Source organism: Capricornis sumatraensis, chromosome 2 (genome assembly GCF_032405125.1).
Source record: "Capricornis sumatraensis isolate serow.1 chromosome 2, serow.2, whole genome shotgun sequence".
NCBI lineage: Eukaryota > Metazoa > Chordata > Mammalia > Artiodactyla > Bovidae > Capricornis > Capricornis sumatraensis.
In genome coordinates, this window is record NC_091070.1 from 169,516,244 (window position 1) to 169,532,011 (window position 15,768).

Below are 15,768 nucleotides of genomic sequence, written 5' to 3' on the forward strand. Positions count from 1 at the left end.
AAGTCGCTCAGTTGTGTCCGACTCTTAGCGACCCCATGGACTGCAGCCTACCAGGTTCCTCCATCCATGGGATTGTCCAGGCAAGAGTACTGGAGTGGGATGCCATTGCCTTCTCCGAGGCTATAATCTGTGGGGTCACAAAAAGTCAGAAGTGACTGACCATGGTATCTAAAATAAGAGTGATGAAACCATTCTACTCTGTACTTATCATACCATGTTAGAGTACTATATTTAACTCTATGATATTTTGGGTCAACTTTAAAAAGGTGATGGGACTTTATTGGGACAAAGGATTAGAAAACTGGCTCTAATTAGCTTAGAAAAGATAAGATTCACATGATAGCCATAATGAAATAGCTGAAGGGTTATATAAGCAAGGGAAAGAATTTGACTTGATAGGAGAAATCTATTGTGAAATTATTCAAACTTACTGAACACCTATTATGATATCAGGTGGTGAAATGATAAAAATAAATGACACAATCTTTTTCCTCAGGAGCACATAATCTAGAAAAGCGTTCTAATGGTCAGAGATACTCCCAAATGCAGCTGCTTCAGGAGCCTGTGACTCCCAGACAGGAAAACATGAGCTAGATGGTCTTTTCACAGATATGTGATAGAGCAAATTCAGATGACACATAAGTTAACTAGATTACTCTCCTACTTGGAGATTCAAGATGTTTTCAGCATCATAACAACAACAAAAAAGTATTATACAAATGAACTGTTCAGAAAAAATAACACTTTAAAATATGAAAATTTTAAGTACTGATAACTTTGGAAATTTTTTCCTTAAAATGTGGTATTAGACATTTCTCTGGTTTATAATGTATAGTTTTTAAAGAGCTTATGAAGTGTATGGGTTTGTGTTTCTATACAAAATGGATGGTTTTTGTCTTATTTGATTGCCACGGAGTAATTTTATGTTTTTTTTTCAGTAGAAGCTACTATTGCTTCCATTGCAACTTCTCTTCATTCAGCTCAGTTGCTCAGTCGTGTCCGACTCTTTGTGAGCCCGTGAATCACAGCACACCAGGCCTCCCTGTCCATCACCAACTCCCAGAATTCACTCAGACTCACGTCCTTTGAGTCAGTGATGCCATCCAGCCATGTCATCCTCTGTCGTCCCTTTCTCCTCCAGCCCCCAATCCCTCCCAGCATCAGAGTCTTTTCCAATGAGTCAACTCTTCACATGAGGTGGCCAAAGTACTGGAGTTTCAGCTTTACCATCATTCTTCCAAGGAAATTCCAGGGCTGATCTCCTTCAGAATGGACTGGTTGGATCTCCTTGCAGTCCAAGGGACTCTCAAGAGTCTTCTCCAACACCACAGTTCAAAAGCATCAATTCTTTGGCGCTCAGCTTTCTTCACAGTCCAACTCTCACATCCATACATGACCACAGGAAAAACCATAGCCTCGACTAGACGGACCTTAGTTGGCAAGTATTGCCTCTGCTTTTGAATATGCTATCTCGGGTGGTCATAACTTTTCTTCCAAGGAGTAAGAGTCTTTTAATGTCATGGCTGCAGTCACCATCTGCAGTGATTTTGGAGCCCAAAAAGATAAAGTCTGACACTGTTTCCACTGTTTCCCCATCTATTTCCCATGAAGTGATGGGACCGGATGCCATGATCTTCGTTACCTGAATGTTGAGCTTTAAGCCAACTTTTTTGCTCTCCTCTTTCACTTTCATTAAGAGGCTTTTGAGCTCCTTTTCACTTTCGGCCATAAGGGTGGTGTCATCTGCATATCTGAGTTTATTGATATTTCTCCCAGGAATCTTGATTCCAGCTTGTGTTTCTTCCAGTCCAGCGTTTCTCATGATGTACTCTGCATAGAAGTGAAATAAGCAGGGTGACAATATACAGCCTTGAGGTACTCCTTTTCCTATTTGGAACCAGTCTGTTGTTCCATGTCCAGTTCTAACTGTTGCTTCCTGACCTGAATATAGATTTCTCAAGAGGCAGGTCAGGTGGTCTGGTATTCCCATCTCTTGAAGAATTTTCCACAGTTTATTGTGATCCACACAGTCAAAGGCTTTGGCATAGTCAATAAAGCAGAAATCAATGTTTTTCTGGAAGTCTCTTGCTTTTTCCATGATCCAGTGGATGTTGGCAATTTCATCTCTGGTTCCTCTGCCTTTTCTAAAACCACCTTCAACATCAGGAAGTTCACGGTTCACGTATTGCTGAAGCCTGGCTTGGAGAGTTTTGAGCATTACTTTACTAGCATGTGAGATGAGTGCAATTTTGCAGTAGTTTGAGAATTGCCTTTCTTTGGGATTGGAATGAAAACTGACCTTTTCCAGTCCTGTGGCCACCGCTGAGTTTTCCAAATTTGCTGGCATATTGAGTGCAGCACTTTCACAGCATCATCTTTTAGGATTTGAAATAGCTCAACTGGAATTCCATCACCTCCACTTGTTTTGTTCCTAGTGATGCTTTCTAAGGCCCACTTGACTTCACATTCCAAGATGTCTGGTACTAGATGAGTGATCACACCATCGTGATTATATGGGTTGTGAAGATCTTTTTTGTACAGTTCTTCTGTGTATGCTTGCTACCTGTTCTTAATATATTCTGCTTCTGTTAGGTCCAGACCATTTCTGTCCTTTATCGAGCCCATCTTTGCATGAAATGTTCCCTTGGTATCTCTAATTTTCTTGAAGAGATCTCTAGTCTTTCCCATTCTGTTCTTTTCCTCTATTTCTTTGCACTGATTGCTGAAGAAGGCTTTCTTAACTCTTCTGGCTATTCCTTGGAACTCTGCATTCAGATGCTTATATCTTTCCTTTTCTCCTTTGTTTTTCACCTCTCCTCTTTTCACAGATATTTGTAAGGCCTCCCCAGTCAGCCATTTTGCTGTTTTGCATTTCTTTTCCATGGGGATGGTCTTGATCCCTGTCTCCGGTACAATGTCATGAACCTCCATCCATAGTTCATCAGGCACTCTATCTATCAGATCTAGGCCCTTAAATCTATTTCTCACTTCCACTGTATAATCATAAGGGATTTGATTTAGGTCATACCTGAATGGTCTAGTGCTATTCCCTACTTTCTTCAATTTAAGTCTGAATTTGGTAATAAGGAATTCAAAATCTGAGCCACAGTCAGCTCCTGGTCTTGTTTTTGTTGACTGTATAGAGCTTCTCCATCTTTGGCTGCAAAGAATATAATCAATCTGATTTCGGTGTTGACCATCTGGTGATGTCCATATGTTGTGTCCAACTCTTTTGTGACCCCATGAACTGTAGGCTGCCAGGCACTTCTGTCCATTATTGGGTTGGCCAAAAAGTAGGAAGTCAAGAAACACCTGGAATAACAGGCAGATTTGGCCTTGAAATGCAGAATGAAGCAGGGCAAAGACTAATAGAGTTTTGCCAAGAAAATGTCTTCATTACCACACTGTAATTCAAGAAAATTAGTATTTATTTTTATATAAATATATTAAAGTAGTATTCTTATTATTATATTAAAAGATTAATTGTCTTAAAAGATATTAATTTAGTATTCTTAAAGATATTAATATTCTTAAATAGTAAGAGAATGTATTACAATAATATTCTTTTATTCATAACTATTTATTTATGAATAATTTATTTTGCATAATTGTATAAATCCTATGATACAATAAAACAACTATAATAATACAATTTGGGTAAGGATCTGAGGGTCTACCAGTGTTGTGAGCAGGAGCCCAGTTTTATTCGCTGTTTTATTCTAAGTCCACCTGGTACACAGTATTCACAAATTTAGAAGAATGAGAATAACATTATAAACTTATTAGTGATGATGCTACCACCTTATTTTTGTAGATTTTACTAGGCAATTTTGCATTGTTCTCTATTAAATTACTAACTTGTTTGGTCTTACACTCTAAAGGGATTGGAGGTAGTTTATATAATACATGTCTTTTTTTTTTTTTTTAAATCACAGTGAAGTAAAAGTAAACTAGAAGAATAATATACTATAACACATGCTTTGAGGTTCAGATAATTACTAACAGAGGACTATAAAACTGGCTCAATACTTCCTACTTACCAAAACAAAAAATTCTACCTGTAAGTGTAAACTGGCATATAGCAAGGAATTCAGATATTAAGTGAATGGATGGATGAATGAATGGCAGTTAAAGAGAAACAAAGTTTCCCCTGGTATTAGCTATGAAAGAAATTTCTCTATTATATTGCAAAAGGGACACTATGTAAAGATATTCTTATAAATACATAAGTACTTTATCTTACTACATGCTTCTAAGATGTTGTATGCCCTATTTTCAGAAGAGATTTTGAAGCTAAGTAACTATACAAGATCCTACTGCTACTACATTGCTTGAAGATAGGTCTTGGGACCTCAACTTTAGCATTGTTTCAGTTACATTTCAGCTATTAATACTTCCCAGTTCCACTGGAAATGCATGGTTTTATGACAAGAGTTTTCTTTACCACTATTAGGATTTTTCAGACACTTCAAAGTTCTTAGACCATGTTTGGACAAATAAGTTTACTGAAGGTCTTGCATAGGCAAGCTTGTTCCAACAGTCTAATACTTGTTTCTAGTCATCTAATACTGTATATATTTTAGGTATATGCTGTTTAAAAAATTTAACCCAATTTTTAAAAAAGAAATAGGTTTCTTCTTATTTATATATATATATACACAATAATGCAATTAGTTTTGATTTTTGGAAAATTTTTCTGTACTAAGTGGTATTGAAAAATAATTATATAGCTCCTTGCTCTGTGATAACCTAGAGGGGTGGGATGGAGGGAATAGGAGGAAGGTCTAAGAGGAGGGGATATATGTGTTGAGTACATATAGCTGATACACTTCATTATACAGCAGAAACTATAAACACTGTAAAGAAATTATACTCCAATAAAAAAAAATTATAGTGTTACCCTTATTTATTTCTGTTCTCATATCCTCAAAAAGAGTATAACTGATCACACGATCTGGCAAGAGATTAAATCTTACAAATATGTACTAACCCTGTAAAGTTAAGCCCAAAGACTTATCTTTTTCTGTATAAATTTTTACCATGACATTATTTTTAAAAGCAACAATCTAAGGAATTTAAATATTCAATAATATGGACTAGTGAAATAATTTATAGTATATCAATTAGATAGCATATTATGTAGTAAAAAAATCACAGTATTTAAAAAGTAGAGCATAAAAATGCTTATTATATTAAAAAGGATATAAAACTGCACATATGACCATAACCGTGAAAAATACATCTGTATGTATTAAAAAATCAAGTAGAATATACAGTAATACAGTAAGACAGTTATACCAGTTAAATTCATATCTGAGGGATTACAGACATTTTTGTTCTTCTTCATATCTTTCTAAATCTTCTATATCATTTTTATAATCAGAAAAAATTTTTAAATATTAATTTCTAGAAAGTTTTAAAAAACACAATAGTACTATAATTTTATAAATATTATTGGGCATTAACTGAAACAGTATAAATTAAGCAATACTTTGAATTAATATACCTATTGATTATTTTCATTTTCACCACTGGCTTCATATTTGAGTATATCAATTGCAGTATATACATATGTGAGTATGTATTATGAGCTAGAAGAGGGAAAATGTACAGCAAATCATTATTAATTCAGAGATCACAATATTTTAGTGACTAGAATGAGTATATTTTTACGTATATTAAAGATATGAATAACAAACAAAACTGTCAAAGGAATGTTTAAAATATTTAAACTACTTTTATAAGATTTTACTATTTTAGAAATACCTATTTATAACTAATAAGATAATTACAAATACTCTTATCAGTACATTCAGTTCTTCTAACCATCTCTCTATGCTATAATTTTTTAGCTTGTTTCTAACATTTTATACATTACAAGAAAAGAACATGGATGTTTCACACAATTCTTAGATAATATTGAAATTTAGCCTTCTAAGAAACTTTCATTTGTTGAAACAAATTGACAATTAAGTAGGAAATACATATAAATGTCTTTTATTAGTTTGCCTGAAATTTAGGCCCTGAAATAAACTTAAAATATTTTCAAATGTTACTTTCTATTCTTTCAGACTGATTCTCACAAGTAGCTCAAAACTAATAACCATTTACTATGTTTCAGTATCACAATCACACCCTAGACTGAAATCTGTTTCACTAATACCCAAAAGAAAGAAAAAATCCTTATGTAAAGTCACTTTCAAAATAAAAACTCAGTATGCATGTGTGTAAAATGTATGAAAATATCTTTTTTTAAAAAATCCAATTTAAAAATTAGTTGAGTAAATCTCAGAAAATTAAATAAAATCTATAACTCTCCTCCTGAAGTCACTCAGTCATTCAACAGTTACCCTGTCAGTCATATTAATTTCTTATTAGTTCAATAAACTATTAGTTCAAACACCTAGAATTATATATTCGATCTGAACTTCCTGACACACAACTACTCAGTTAGAGAGCTCCAGAGTGCTCCATTAAATAGATATTTCTTGCCTGGAAATAAGTTAGAGGATTCTTATGATAATTTTCTGGCATCCTAGAAACATCATAAGTAGGTTTCTTTTTTCTGGAAACAGGCAAGAGAATAATTTTATGAAACTTTTTGGCATCCCAGAAACACTACTGTACTTAAATATGTTGCTTTTGTCTTAACATGTTATATAGCCCAATGTATATATACAGACTGAAAAGGAAAAAGAGCACGCTTATTCCTTTCTTCTTCTATTTTTATTCCTTTCTTAAATGTGAAATAAAGTAGCTGCTGCATATACTCACACACATTAATGGCTCCTCAGTCATTCTCCCCAAATATTTCTTTTGTTGTTGATCATTTCCAGCAATAATAACAGGCATTTGCTGTCAACCAAAGGGAAGTGACATTAAAAAAGCAAGATATTTTAAAATTAGGTATGTCAATTCTTTCTTTATTTCTGGCCTCGCTGCACAGCTTGTGGGGTTTTAGTTTCCCAACTAGGGACTGAACCCAGGCCCTCGGAGCAGTGAAAACTCAGAGTTGAAACCACTGGACTTCCAGGGAATTCCTAGTAAATTCAAATATAACACTATAATTCAAAACAAGACAACTATTTTTCCCCAAGTGTAAGCCCAAAGAAATGGCCTTTATTCTGCCTCTAAGTCAGAGAGCTAACACCACAAGGATATAAATCTGTTAATCCAAGTATGTACATACAACTAAGTTATATAGGACTTGTTCATAATGTAACATGTAAACATCTACTGTAGTAAAATGCACAGATAAATAATTAAATTTATAATAAATGACATGGTACGTATGATCAGGTCTCCTAAGACTTACTCACTAAACTTCAGCATTGCCAGCAGTGGCAGCAAGTCATCCCAAACCTTCTCCTGAATGATCTTATCTAAGAATTGCCACTGAAGCCACAGCCAAGTGTACAGTTTACCCACAAGGACAGGCAGGACTCCAAGTACTAACCACAACAGGGTCAGAACAATCAACTCATGGAGTAAAAATCCAGGCTTCATTGCAGAACCTTGTAGGTTTGTTTTTTTTTTTTTTTTTCAGAAGAAAACTGTGTTTTGCCAACTAACCTAACCTAGCAGGATTTTTTCATTAACCACAGCTCAGTTAGCCAATTAACTTTCTAAATAACTTACCCCTAGAGAATTTGCTTCAATAGCAGTCTGAACCCCTGTACATCCATAAGCCAATTCTTCAATAATTAAACAGTAATCAAAACTTCCAAGTCCAAGACCTCCTACAATATCAAAATGTTTTAAGAGCCCATTGTAATACATAGCATATCTCAACAGAAATAAAGGCAAATTATTTAAATGACTTGCAATATAACAATTAGGTTAATTTAATCTTAAAAGCAAATTTACAAATATAATATCTATAACACAAGAAATTAAAAGATTTTGGGCCAGTACAATAACAGAGTATACTTTGTTATATAAAGCTAAAATTAGTTTTAAAATTTCAAAAAGCTCTCTTACTATTTGTAATGTGGACCTGTCTTCCTGCTTCACCTTGATTTTGTAAAAATTTGATTTAACTTTGCTAAAAGTTTGACCCTTTGAGGAAAGGAGTGAAAGGAAGTCTCAATTAAATGTAAAATTGAAAGTAGAATTTAAAAGCAACAACTCAACCAACCTAGACAGAGAATTAACAAGGATTAAGTTAACATTGTGATTTAATCACTAGGTCCACTGGGATTCTTACAACCCCATGGGTGTAGGCTGCCAGGTTCCTCTGTCCATGGAATTCTCCAGGCAAGAATATTTGAGTGGGTTGCATTTCCTTCTCCAGGGATGTTCCTGACCCAGGGATTGAACTTGAGTCTCCAGCATGGCTGGCAGATTCTTTACCATCTGAGGTACCAGGGAAACCCCACTTTGGAACCAGTTATAAAGAAGGAAGAATGCCTCTGATTGTTGAGTACAAGGCTTCTAAAAGCTGGCAAACATTGAAGTCTATACAGGGGCTGCTGCTGCTAAGTCGCTTCAGTCATGTCCAACTCTGTGCGACCCCGTAGAAGGCAGCCCACCAGGCTCCCCCGTCCCTGGGATTCTCCAGGCAAGAACTTCTACTGGAGTGGGTTGCCATTTCCTTCTCCAATGCATGAAAGTGAAAAGTGAAAGTGAAGTCGCTCAGTCGTGTCCAACTCTTCGCAACCCCATGGACTGCAGCCTATCTGGGTCCTCTGTCCATGGGATTTTCCAGGCAAGAGTACTGGAGTGGGTCACCATTGCCTTCTCCACTATACAGGGGCACATAGGTACAAAACCATTTAATGGTGACAAATATTTGAAAGAATGACTGAATAGAGTTTTAGAGTTTTCTTGTTCATATGCATGCTAGGATTAAAAATGAAAAGAAAGCTTACCACAACTTTCTGGAATGTGTGTATTCATTAAACCAAGCTCCCAGGCTCTTTTAATTAATGGGACAGGGTACTGAAAGAAATATAATAATAATAGAGAAAAAAAGTTATATTTAAAATCTACTTATATTTAAAATCTTGTAAAATTTGTCAAAGACTTTCACTCCTAAAAGTGCATATACCTACCTCGCCGGTTTTATCATATTCTGCAGCAACTGGAATGATTTCCTCCCTGGCAAATTTACGAGCAGTAGCTTGAAACTCTTTCTGTTGTTCAGTAAATTCTAAGGGAAAGTTATTTTTAAAACATTTAAATAGGACAATGAGTTGAGAATATGAAGTCAGTATGTGCTGCTGCTGCTAAGTCACTTCAGTCGTGTCCGACTCTGTGCGACCCCATAGACGGCAGCCCACCACACTCCCCTGTCCCTGGGAGTTTCCAAGCAAGAACACTGGAGTGGGTTGCCATTTCCTTCTCCAATGCATGAAAGTACAAAGTGAAAGTGAAGTCGCTCAGTCCTGTCCAACCCTTAGCGACCCATGGACTGTAGCCTACCAGGCTCCTCCATCCATGGGATTTTCCAGGCAAGAGTACTGGAGTGGGGTGCCATTGCCTTCTCTGAGTCAGTATGTAGATAGTTGTAATGGAGACATTCACCTTTGATAGCCAGAAAGTTACAGTGCAATGTGCTTTCAGACTACTCAAGATTTCACTGTACCATATAATTAAATCTATGTCAATACTAATGCCAAAAAGGTAGGTAAGATTTCTCGCTTTTACAAATGAGTAACAGATACAAACAAGTTTTTCTCTTCCCAGTATTAAAGCAAAAACAATTTTTCTTATTCTTAACTCTGAAGCAGAATCATCATATATTTACTAATACTGAAATGAAACTAATATGTAAGACATATCCTGACCTCAAGAATCAATCTATTAGGGAGGTAAGACATGACAAGTGACCATACACCAATTAAACTTGTACAAAATATCATAAGAATACCATAACTTCAATTTTACTCCTCCTTTAAACTCAGATAACTTAAGTTTACAAAGGAGCCCAAAGCAACTGACAAAAGTGGTGGGAAGGCTTCTTAAATTAATGAAAGAAATAGGGTGGCTGGACCAAGCACAGAAGCCAATTACTACTGATTTTTTTCAATTCCGCACTAACATGCAGTTTTATTATAGTTGCATCCAACATTAAAGGATAGGTAAAATTTAAGAGCGATATATGATGTTTTGGGCAAGAAGAATGAAAGAAAAGACAGAAAGGTAAGAATGAAAAATAAGAATGTTTAGGACTATAGCAATAATTTGTATAGGGATGTGTGAAATAAAATATAAAAGACATTAGAAATTTGGTGAATATTCAATAGCCTAAAATCAAATCTCTCATTTTACAGATAAAATCCAGAGTTCCAGAGAATATCAAGAAGAGAAAAGAAAGCCTTCTTAAATGAACAATGAAAAGTAGAGAAAAACAATAAAATAGGAAAGACTAGAGATCTCTTCAAGAAAACTGGATATATCAAGGGAACATTTCATGCAAGGATGAGCATGATAAAGGACAAAAATGGTAAAGACCTAACAGAAGCAGAAGAGGTGGTAAGAATACACAGAAGAACTATACCAAAAAGGTCTTAATGACCCATATAACCACAATGGGGTGGTCACTCACCTAGAGTCAGATATCCTGGAGTGTGAAGTCAAGCAGGCCTTAGGAAGCATTACCACCAACAAAGTTAGTTGAGGTGATGGAATTCCAGCTGAGCTATTTCAAATTCTAAAAACTGATGCTGTTAAAGTGCTGCACTCAGTATATCAACAAAATTTGGAAAATTCAGCAGTGGCCACAGGACTGGAAAAGGTCAGCTTTCATTCCAATCCTAAAGAAGGGCAGTGTTCAAACTACTGTACAATTGCATTCATTCTGCATCCTAGTAAAGTTATGCTCAAAATCCTTCAAGCTAGGCTTCAGCAGTACATGAACTGAGAACTTCCAGATATTCAAGCTGGATTTAGAAAAAGCAGAGGAACCAGAGAGCAAAGTGCCAACATTTGTTGGATCATAGAGAAAGTGAGGGAATGCCAAAAAATATCTACTTCTGCTTCATTGACTACACAAACATCTTTGACACTGTAGATCACAACACACTGTGGAAAATTCTTAAAGAGATAGGAATACCAGACTACCTTACCTGTCTCCTGAGAAACCTGTATGCAGGTCAAGAAGCAATAGTTAAAACCTAACATGGAAGAATGAGCTGGTTCCAAATTGAGAAAGGAGTATATCAAGGCTATATATTGTCACTGTGTTTATTTCACTTATATGCAGGGTACATCATGTGGAATACTGGACTGAAATACTGGCTGGATGAATCCTAAATTGTAATCAAGATCACCGGGAGAAATATCAACAACCACAGATATGCAAATGATACCACTTTAATGGTAGTAAGTGAAGAGGAACTAAACAGTCTCTTGATGAGGGTGAAAGAGGACAGTGAAAAAGCTAGTTTAAAATTCAGCACTCAAAAAATGAAGATCATGGCATCCAGTCCCATCACTTAGTGGCAAATAGAAGGGGGAAAAGTAGAAGCAGTAAGAGATTTTTTTTTTTCCCTTGGATTCCACTGCTGACGGTGACTATAGCCATGAAATTAAAAGATGCTTGCTCCTTGGAGCAAGGCTTCCTTGGTGGCTCAGATGGTAAAGCATCTGCCTACAATGTGGGAGACCCAGGTTTGATCCCTGGGTCAGGAAGATCCTCTGGAGAAGGAAATGGCAACCCACTCCAGTACTCTTGCCTGGAAAATCCCAAGGGTAGAGGAGACTGGCAGGCTACAGTCTATGGGGTCGAAAAGACACGATGGAGCGACTTCACTTTCTTTCTTTCTGCTCCTTGGAAGGAAAGCTATGACAAACCTAGGCAGCATATTAAAAAGCAAAGACACTACTTTGCCCAACAAAGGTCCATCTAGTCAAAGCTATGGTTTTTCCAGTAGTCACGTATGGATGTGAGAGTTGGACCATACAGAAGGCTGAGTGCTGGAGAATTGGTGCTTTTGAATCGTGCTGGAGAAAATTCTTGAAGAGTCCCTTGGAGAGCAAGGAGATCAAGCCAGTCAATCCTAAAGGAAATCAGCCCTGAATGCTCATGGACGGACTGATGCTGAAGATTCAGTACTTTGGCCACTTGATGCAAAGAGCTGACTCATTGGGAAAGACCTGGATGCTGGGAGGGATTGAAGGCAAAAGAAGAGTACAGCAGAGGATGAAATGGTTAGATAGCATTTCCAACTCAATGCACAGGAATTCGAGCAAACTCTGGGAGACAGTGAAGGACAGGGAAGCCTGGCGTCCTGCAGTCCACAGGGTCAAAAACAGTCAGACACAACTTAGCGACAGCACAACAACAACATATCAAGATTGTGAGTGGCAAAGGGGTAGGGAAGGCTAGGATCTATTATGTATTGTTTGAGAACGTACTTTGATCCCATCACTATATGCTAGGATTTCACCTATGTCATATAATTTAATCTTCAAATAAACCTTGTCTTACAGATAGGTGCAACTGGTCACAGGTGTTATCACTATTCCTTTACTTGATCTCCACAATCTCCCTCTGAAACACTTATATCTATCTCATCCTCTGTCACTCACCATATCGCCACAGATTTCTACTGCTAGTCTCTTACTACTGGGTATGAATCTGTATGTGACAAACTGAAACTAAATAGCAATGATACCAAACCTATGTTAATATCTCAATAAGAAAATAAGAAGATACAGGGTCCCAAACTGCTATCCTCACACTGATGTGAAATTTTCACTTAAATCTGTTGAAAAAACTTTATATGGATGCTGACAATCTTAAAAAATAAAAACTGAAAATGTTAACCCTAGGGAGTTTTGAGTTTGCTATTTCTTTCAGGGTATGACTTCATTATCTCAGCTGCCTTTTAACTTTTTTCTGAAACCAGGTGAATTGAGAAAATGGGTTTTTAAACTAGAGAAACGGTAATACTTCTGAAGCAAGAAGCACTCTAGGGGGCAAAGGATACTGAAGAAAAGTGTTATTATTTCATATTCTTTGCCTGGTCTTCATTTTCAAAAGAAAAGGGGAAGGCAAATGTTATTCTGTTTTCCCCCAACACCACATGGCTCCCCAATCCCAAGACTAAGAACCACATTTAGCAACAAACTGCTGTTCCATATATCATGGCCAAATTAGACTCTGGCTTATTAGTAGAAACCTAGCAATGTGTATCTAATAATGTTTAAGAAGTATTTGTTGCATTCTTTTCTAAGTTGAGGACTATTCACATGTAACAGTTGATTTGTTATTTATGAAGATATTAAGAAGAGGTGGCAAGAATACACAGAAGAACTGTACAAAAAAGATCTTCACGACCCAGATAATCATGATGATGTGATCACTAATCTAGAGCCAGACATCTTGGAATGTGAAGTCAAGTGGGCCTTAGAAAGCATCACTATGAACAAAGCTAGTGGAGGTGATGGAATTCCAGTGGAGCTGTTTCAAATCCTGAAAGATGATGCTGTGAAAGTGCTGCACTCAATATGCCAGCAAATTGGGAAAACTCAGCAGTGGCCACAGGACTGGAAAAGGTCAGTTTTCATTTCAACCCCAAAGAAAGGCAATGCCAAAGAATGCTCAAACTACCGCACAATTGCACTCATCTCACACACTAGTAAAGTAATGCTCAAAATTCTCCAAGCCAGGCTTCAGCAGTACGTGAACCGTGAACTTCCAGATGTTCAAGATGGTTTTAGAAAAGGCAGAGGAACCAGAGATCAAATTACCAACATCAGCTGGATCATGGAAAATGCAAGAGAGTTCCAGAAAAGCATCTATTTCTGCTTTATTGACTATGCCAAAGCCTTTGACTCTGTGGATCACAATAAACTGGAAAATTCTGAAAGAGATAGGAATACCAGACCCCCTACCTGCCTCTTGAGAAACCTATATACAGGTCAGGAAGCAACAGTTAGAACTGGACATGGAACAACAGACTGGTTCCAAATAGGAAAAGGAGTACATCAAGGGTGTATATTGTCACCCTGCTTATTTAACTTCTATGCAGAGTACATCATGAGAAACGCTGGGCAAACACTGGGTTGGAAGAAGCACAAACTGGAATGAAGACTGCTGAGAGAAATATCAATAACCTCAAATGACACCACCCTTATGGCAGAATGTAAAGAGGAACTAAAAAGCCTCTTGATGAAAGTGAAAGAGACAGAAAAAGTTGGCTTAAAGCTCAACATTCAGAAAACTAAGATCATGGCATCTGGCCCCATCACTTCATGGCAGATGGGGAAACAGTGTCAGACTTAATTTGGGTGCCTCCAAAATTACTGCAGGTGGTGATTGCAGCCATGAAATTAAAAGACACTTACTCCTTGGAAGGAAGGTTATAACCAACCTAGATAGCATATTGAAAAGCAGAGATATTACTTTGCCAATAAAGATATGTCTAGTCAAGGCTATGGTTTTTCCAGTGATCATGTATGGATGTGAGAGTTGGACTGTGAAGAAAGCTGAGTGCCGAAGAATTGATGCTTTTGAACTGTGGTGTTGGAGAAGACTCTTGAGAGTCCCTTTCACTGCAAGAAGATCCAACCAGTCTATCCTAAAGGAGATCAGTCCTGGATGTTCATTGGAAGGACTGATGCTGAAGCTGAAACTCCGATACTTTGGCCACCTCATGTGAAGAGTTGACTCACTGGAAAAGACCCCAATCCTGGGAGGGATTAGGGGCAGGAGGATGCTGGGAGCCAGCGTGAGGAATTCCACCCGTGACAAGGTCATGCAGCAGAGCTCTGATGGCAAGGCTAATCAGACCTCAGGTTTTCCCCCTGGAATTTCCTGAGCAGCCACTCCCCCCAAAATAAGAATCTGCCTGCTTTTCCACTCTTCCGATATTCTCTGAAAAAAATCTAATCAGGGCTTTAGTCTTCTGCATTTGAAAGGGATGTTTCAGCTTAAACCCCCTCTGATAACTCTCTAGCTTGCCTAACAGGTTCCCTGGGACCTCTTACAGCTTGTGAATTGCTTACAGCCCCCCAACCAAGAAAGGCACAAAGCTTCAAGCATCTTAAAGATACAGAGCCTTTTCTAAAGAGCTAAAAATTATATTGGTGATGGGTTTTCACTGTTGACTCAATGATTGCCACCAGGCCTCCATATTCTTTATCTTTTAGGCACCTGGGAGGATATTAATCCATGTAATCGGGAAGTAGAAAAAGATATATAGTAGTTTTGATGTTAGCAACACCAGACTTTTGAGTTAATTACTTTTCTTTTGTTATAAATCACTGTACTCCTTTTACTTGTTATAAATTGCTGCATCTTTGCTATGTAAGAATATAACTTTATTTAGTGCTTTCTGAGAGTGGCACCAGACTTTGGGAAGATAAACACAAGTAAGTCTTCTAGTTAACAAACCCTTATCAGAAAAAAGGCTGTAAAATGTTAATTGGCCCTTTTTGGCCAGAAGATGATGTAAATCACCTAAGACTTGTGTATACAATTAGGTATGCAGAGAGAAAAGCCTGGTTTTGATAAGAGTCTGGACTGCTAACGCTGCACAACTTTGTGTTAGCCATTGATCTCCATGTATTATTAAAAGTATAAAGAGCCTTCTGAACAACAAAGGATGGACCAGTTTCTCGGACTAGTCTCTCAGCCTAGTTTCGTGGGAATCTGGCTCCCCCCGTGTCTCTCTCTCTCTCTTTTTCTCCCTCTCCCTCCCTCTCCTCTTTACTCTAATTTCAGGCTGAATTCCCATCTGGAGCGGGGTGGCTCACCAAGTCTACTTACTTGTCCTGGCTTTTAAGACCCACGTGAAAGAGAGCCTAAGATAGGGCACC

General features: G+C 37.3%; 1 pseudogene; it reads right to left on the minus strand.

Annotated features, from left to right (window-relative positions):
- Positions 1 to 15,768, minus strand: part of LOC138072920 (medium-chain specific acyl-CoA dehydrogenase, mitochondrial-like) — a 53,227-nt pseudogene that overhangs the window by 26,520 nt on the left and 10,939 nt on the right.